The sequence below is a fragment of the Cydia strobilella genome, chromosome 4 (genome assembly GCF_947568885.1).
Source record: "Cydia strobilella chromosome 4, ilCydStro3.1, whole genome shotgun sequence".
Classification (NCBI taxonomy): Eukaryota; Metazoa; Arthropoda; class Insecta; order Lepidoptera; family Tortricidae; genus Cydia; species Cydia strobilella.
Window position 1 is genome coordinate 13,046,400 of NC_086044.1, and position 6,714 is coordinate 13,053,113.

Below are 6,714 nucleotides of genomic sequence, written 5' to 3' on the forward strand. Positions count from 1 at the left end.
TTTGAAATGACCTTATGCAAATAAAAATGAGGAAGCATTTTTGTACGCGTAATCGCAAAATGCTTTCATAAAAATAATTACCAACTAACGGGACACAAAAAACGCGACGCTTCATTGCATATCTACCTAAAACTTAAAAACTCCAACAAAAAGATTCTCGTAATCAACGAGGTGATCTACCAACTTCCTAAAGTCGCAATATTAATCTTTAGTATAAAAAACGCGTCAAGCGCGAGTCATTCTACCTGAACATAAATAATTTAAATTTATAAAACAAAACAAGTGCAGGACCTGACTATTCTGTTTCTAATTTTAATCCCTTTGCATGTAACGGAAAAACTGCCATTATAAAGAGCGAAATGTAAGATGATTGCACAATTTGGTAGCTTTGTTTCATTACATTTAGGGTTAAACATCGATAGAGATAGTAAACCCGGCAAGTAATTTAGGACTGAACCCCAAAATCGAGAGCGTCCATAATTAAAGCAGCTCGGAGGAGCGGACAGGTGCGACGACGGCATAAGCCAACAAGAGAACGACTGCCCAGCAGGAAAAAACCGGAGCATCGCATGTAAAAACAAATTATACCTACAGAAGAAATAAAGATCTGCTGACGGTACGGTCACAGTTGGTTGTACAGACAATCAGCTTTGAAACGATTTTCTTTCTTCATATAATCTTACCAGTGACGGAAACTAGCGATCCTTGATTGCTTGAACAGTTTTCCAATAATTATTCCCTACAAGAACACCGGAAATGAAACGCTTTAATCGATTCCGAACCGCGCCTCGGTGACGTGGCGTTTGATTAACTGAAATTATATGGCGCGACGGATCGCGTCAACTTTGTTAAGTGTATTGTTATCACGGCCTTCAGCAAAATAAAACTAATCCAACTATTGTCTTAGTCTTGTCATTATAATCAGCCAAGAGGAGGTTTATTCGGTTTCAAGGTGAGCAAACACAAACAGGCAATTTCTGTGGTTTTTAGTGGTTTTAAATTACTATAGCCGCGATTAACGAAGTTATAAATTGTGTGAAGGTTATTTTGTGCGAATCTGTTGCCATGACTATGACTACGTGCTCTTTGTCTCAAAGACATGTGATGTGTACCATTACTGTACCCACAAATAACATTAGACACGCTACGTATGAAGTATGCCCCGTGTCCGCATTAAGAATTAATGGCAAACGAAAACATGGGGCCACTCTGCAAAATTTATATCACATCTCTACCAATGACAAGAAAACTGTTACGGTTTGCGGCGGTCTGAGTGTAGCATTAAAAATTCAACTCGTCTTACCACTTGTGTGAGGGATTGCCGCATATTTGTCTGTGGACAGCATTTATATTTTGTTTGGTTCAGTGCTACTTTCAAGGGGATAACACTAAAAGAGAATTTAAGATTTAGTTTACTTATAGGTCATGGATTGGAATATTCTATGAATAATTGTGTTAATCGAGCTTAGCTCCGATTATGTTTATTTGTAATCCCAAAGAAACAGGTACAGCACAACCATTATTAGTATTCTAAACAAATTTTTGTCAAGCAGATACGTCTGCGAGCTATAGTACGATTTTTTTAATTATTTTTAGGGTTCCGTACCCAAAGGGCAAAAACCGGCCAAGTGCGAGTCGGACACGCGCACGAAGGGTTCCGTACCATTACGCAAAAAACGGCAAAAAATCACGTTTGTTGTATGGGAGCCCCACTTAAATATTTTTTTTATTCTGTTGTATTTGTCTATTTGTTGTTATAGTGGCAACAGAAATACATTATCTGTGAAAATTTCAACTGTCTACCTATCACGGTTTATAAGATACAGCCTGGTGACAGACGGACAGACAGACAGACAGACAGCGGAGTCTTAGTAATAGGGTCCCGTTATTACCCTTTGGGTACGGAACCCTAAAAACGGGACCCTATTACTAAGACTCCACTGTCCGTCTGTCCGTCTGTCTGTCTGTCACCGGGCCGTATTTCCTGAACCAACATGAAAAAAAAAACCCGTGATAGCTAGACAGCTGAAATGTTAACAGATGATGTATTTCTGTTGACGCTATAACAACACATACTAAAAAACAGGCCAAGTGCGAGTCGGACTCGCGCACGAAGGGTTCCATACCATTACGGAAAAAAAACAGCAAAAAAATCACGTTTGTTGTATGGGAGCCCCATTTAAATATTTATATTATTCTGTTTTTAGTATTTGTTGTTATAGCGGCAACAGAAATACATCATCTGTGAAAATTTCAACTGTCTATCTATCACGGTTCATGAGATACAGCCTGGTGACAGACAGACAGACGGACAGACGGACAGCGAAGTCTTAGTAATAGGGTCCCGTTTTTACCCTTTGGGTACGGAACCTCGGTGGAGACTCCGACTCGCACTTGTCCGGTTTTTTTTTACATTTTTTCTGGCAAGCTTCGGTAGCTCAGTTCTTGAAAGCGATCGGACCGGTGTTCCGAAAGGTCGCAAGTTCGAGTCTTGCCTAGGCAGTGAATTTTAAAAAATTCCCTTTAATATAAAAATTTATTACAGTATTCTGCCCCAAATGTCTGTTTTGTACAAGGTGTAACAAAAATAGTGGGGATCCCTTTAAGAGCATATTCGGTATCGTGTTCTGATTGGGAAAAGTATGTCAACAAAAAAATATGAGTTTTTTTTCTACGGGGCAGGTCTTTAGTCGGCCAACAGAGGCCAAAAAAATTCTCGTCAATTTTTTTTCTTCTAGGTACGTTTTCCTAATCAGAATACGATACCGAATATGTCCTTAAACGGATCCAAACTATTTTTGTTACACCTTAAACGTTTGCACGATGATCACGTGACGTAAAACTTACATTTTTTAGAGCGTACTGTTTCTACACGTTTCACGATTCACCAGGACTGGTTACAATACAACAACGCATTTAGGGTACTGTTGGGGCTGCCTGCCACTGTAGTGCATCAGGGATGTTTGCAGAAGCACACGTAGATTGTTTTAACGCAACAATGCGAAAAAGATGTGCCTCCCTGGTGCGCAGGGTGATAGCCAGCACCAACAGTATCCTGACAATGAGCTCGAGCAGATTGGACTGTCCGTACATGAATCGGTGCTGTGTCTCAAGTGGACGTGTTCAACGGTGATCCATGAATGGACAATAATCTAATTTAGTTTAATTTACAATGTAATTTAAGTTAATTTGCATTTTAATTTTAATTTATTATAAACTTACTAACCTTAGTTATAAGTAAAACATATCATATGTTACTAACAGTAGGTATGTGGACCAGGATCTACATATTGTTCTAATAAAGATCTAAATAAAGAACTTTTATTATATATTATAAATGCCATTTACAAAATTACGTTTTATTTATTTTACACACATTTGAATCCCGCGAAGAAATATCTAATATTAAATCATTTTACGGTTTAGACTCACTTGTTTTAGTCACTCGCGCGACATGTTTCGGAGAGCCTAGGTCTCCTTTCTCAAGCACTAATAGTGCGAGCAGCGTTCACGACGACCGTGTGTTGCGTACTGCCGCTGCCGCGCGCCGCGTCGCTAATAAAAAATATGTAATCTATATAAATATCTAATCTTGCTTCTTTGGGCTATTATCTACTGTACCAACTACCCCACCAGGCATAACAGCCGTAACGGACATGTGAAACTAGAAACTCACCTTCAACTGTCTACTGTATTCTCGCGCAACAATTCCAAATTCAAACTGATTTTTCGACGGCTGGTACGGTTGTTATGCGTGACGGGGCAGTATATTGTACAATTCTCTCGATTAAGCAGTCCGTACCTAACACCTAACTAGTGCGACAAAACCAAGCGATAGCGATTTTTGTTTCGAAATATTCTAAAGTGGCCAGTATTGACAGATCGAAGAGCGGCTGACAGGAGCACATGTCTGCGCCGACGGCTTCCGTTTCATAAAGTTTAATGGCGTGGTTGACCCAGCTTTGTTTGCTTTAGACGAGTTGACAACTGCTCCATTCAGAGCCATTCTGGTGAACTATTAATTGCTCGACTGCAAATGATATGAATCACCGTCCCATCGTTATTTGTATATAATATTGGAATTTTCTTTATAGGAATAGTGATCCAAAAGTAGGTAAAGTACTTAAGTTTTTCTAATTGCAATATTTGGAAGAACAAATAGCATTTGTTCAATAAATTTACTACTAAATAAATTTATGGAATAAATGATATGATATGATATGAAATTTACTACTAATTACATTCGATTAAGAAAATATCAATATATTGCTATTTGCTGACAAATTCCGTAATATTTTGTCAAAATATGTACTCATTTTAGGTGGTGAAATTTATCTAAAAAAGGACATGTACTTTTACCTAATCAAAATATTCTTGACTACATTTATGTGTCGGCTTTGAGTTACCTAATCCGAAACCTTTTCCCGTTAAATTTCGGATGTAGAAAACTAATAAACGTATACTTAACACATCACGGAAGAAAATAACGCACTACTCCAAAATATCAGAGTAACTTAATCAGAGATCTCATCTCGTAATGTACGGGCGGGCGACGAGCGAGATCTGACACGAAATTCCCTAAAAATAATATTTAAAATGGTAATGGGCCCCTGCGCTCATAAATTGCCATGCCATATGTCCCCGCACTGCATCCACTGTATACATAAATATGTCAGGTATAGTGACTGCTTCTGTATTATTACAGACTATGTTTCTTGTTACTTTATAATGAAGATTAGGTTAGGCGCATATTTTTTGGAAAGGGAGTGATGTTCCATCTTGTTAAAAACGTACTGGAATGCGTCAGCGTTGAATATCTGGAGTGGAAAATTAGTACAGATAAACGGACATTACAACTATTTGCTTTTGTTTTTCTAATAATGTAAATAATAAAATGTAATGTAATGTAATTAAAGTGAATCACTGATTTAAACTTTAACGATTTCTACACATTATTAATATTGTAAAACGGGACTTAATCGCGTATTTAAGTTTTAAGATTTACCTCCGACGTTTCAGCTTTTTTTTCTATACACGTCGGTGGCAATCAAGCATACGACCCGCCTGATGGTAAGCAGTTACCGTAGCCTATGGACGCCTGCAACACCGGAGATATTACACGCGCGTTGCCGACCCTTTAGCTTGAACGTTTTGCGCACTAGGGATGTACTATGTCGACACACAATACTAACGATATTCGATTTATCGACTGTCGATATTCGTTTCCGCTTACATTTACTAGTGACTGGATTCCATGTGGATGAGATCTTAACACCCTCGTACCGATTGAAATTGCAATGTTTTTTTATTTAAATAGCACAAAACGTTTAAGCTGATAAACAAGACCAAGTGCGGGTAGTTCGAAAAACTCGCGTGGCTATAAGATGTTGATGTCAACTTTAGCCAGTCTTCTTCGAGACCACGGGGACAACGCCGTCCTCGAAACGTCGGAGGTAAATCTTAAAACTTAAATACGCGATTAAGTCCCGTTTTACAATTTATTAAAGTGAATGTAAAAATCTATAGGTTATATATAACAAATTATACAATAAATCTTTTCCTTCTTGCAAAAATAGCATTTTTGAAGTAAATACAATACAATACAACAATACAAATCTTTGGTTAAGAGCTACGCACGGATTGCGGAGGTTGCGGGTTCAAGTCCTGCCGGAAGCGTAACTTTTTCCATTGTTTCCTTTAATATAAAATTTGGAATACAAATCCTCTTTATTGCACAACCTCAGAATTATTAGAATTAATTACTTAGAATTAATTAATTACCCGCTTCTACTATTTAAATTGCTTAAGGTATGTATAAAAATATGCGTTGAATGACTGTTACTTTTCACATTTTTATAAATTTTCGTGTACATTCACACATTGGTATAGATATAGGTATAGATAGTATACTAAGAATCTATATTTATTAGCAGACACCAGGTATAAAAGTAACGCGGGATGAACATAAGAATGAGTTTCTGAGCGAATTAGGTATGTCGGTGATACTGGTGGCCGTATTGCCAATATATGCCAATTTGAACCTCTCTTTCTCTCAGTTGACTTCACGGCAGTGCTGCCAGGTTATGGACAGCGAGTAGATGCCGAAAAAATACCACCGAAGTACCTGTTGACCTTTTTTTCAAATTTTGTTTATTAATGGTTAGTTTAAGCATGCGTTTCAAATGTTTCAAATCCGACACAGGTCGAGCATTATGTCTGACAATGGCACGCGCCGTAGCACGCGCTCAGACTCAATGGCACACAATGGCCGACCGCTCCCATAAAAGAAAATGGCTTTTGTTTAACAGATTACCGTCTTAGGCATGAAAATCATTTGAGAAGATGCAGACTATACGCCATTTTCCTTGTATGACTTTTAGTATTATATGTAGGACTGTAAGTGCGGAACCCTGTATTACGCGAAGTGCGACACCAATTTGTTGGTCTTGCATAAATAGAAGAAAGCAACCAAAAATTACAAAAAAAATTTTTTTTGAGATTCTTAAAATAAAGTCTTTCTTTGATATGTAACACGATATAGTTTGAAAAACTTTATTTTTTAATTTTCTCATTTACCCCCCAAAAGTGGCAACCGTGTTTAAAATTCATTTGCTTTCGTTACATGTCCGTCTTTGAGTCCCAAATTTTACATATGTGTACTAAATTTCAACTTAATTGATTTAGTTTTGGAGAAAATGGGCTGTGACAGACGGA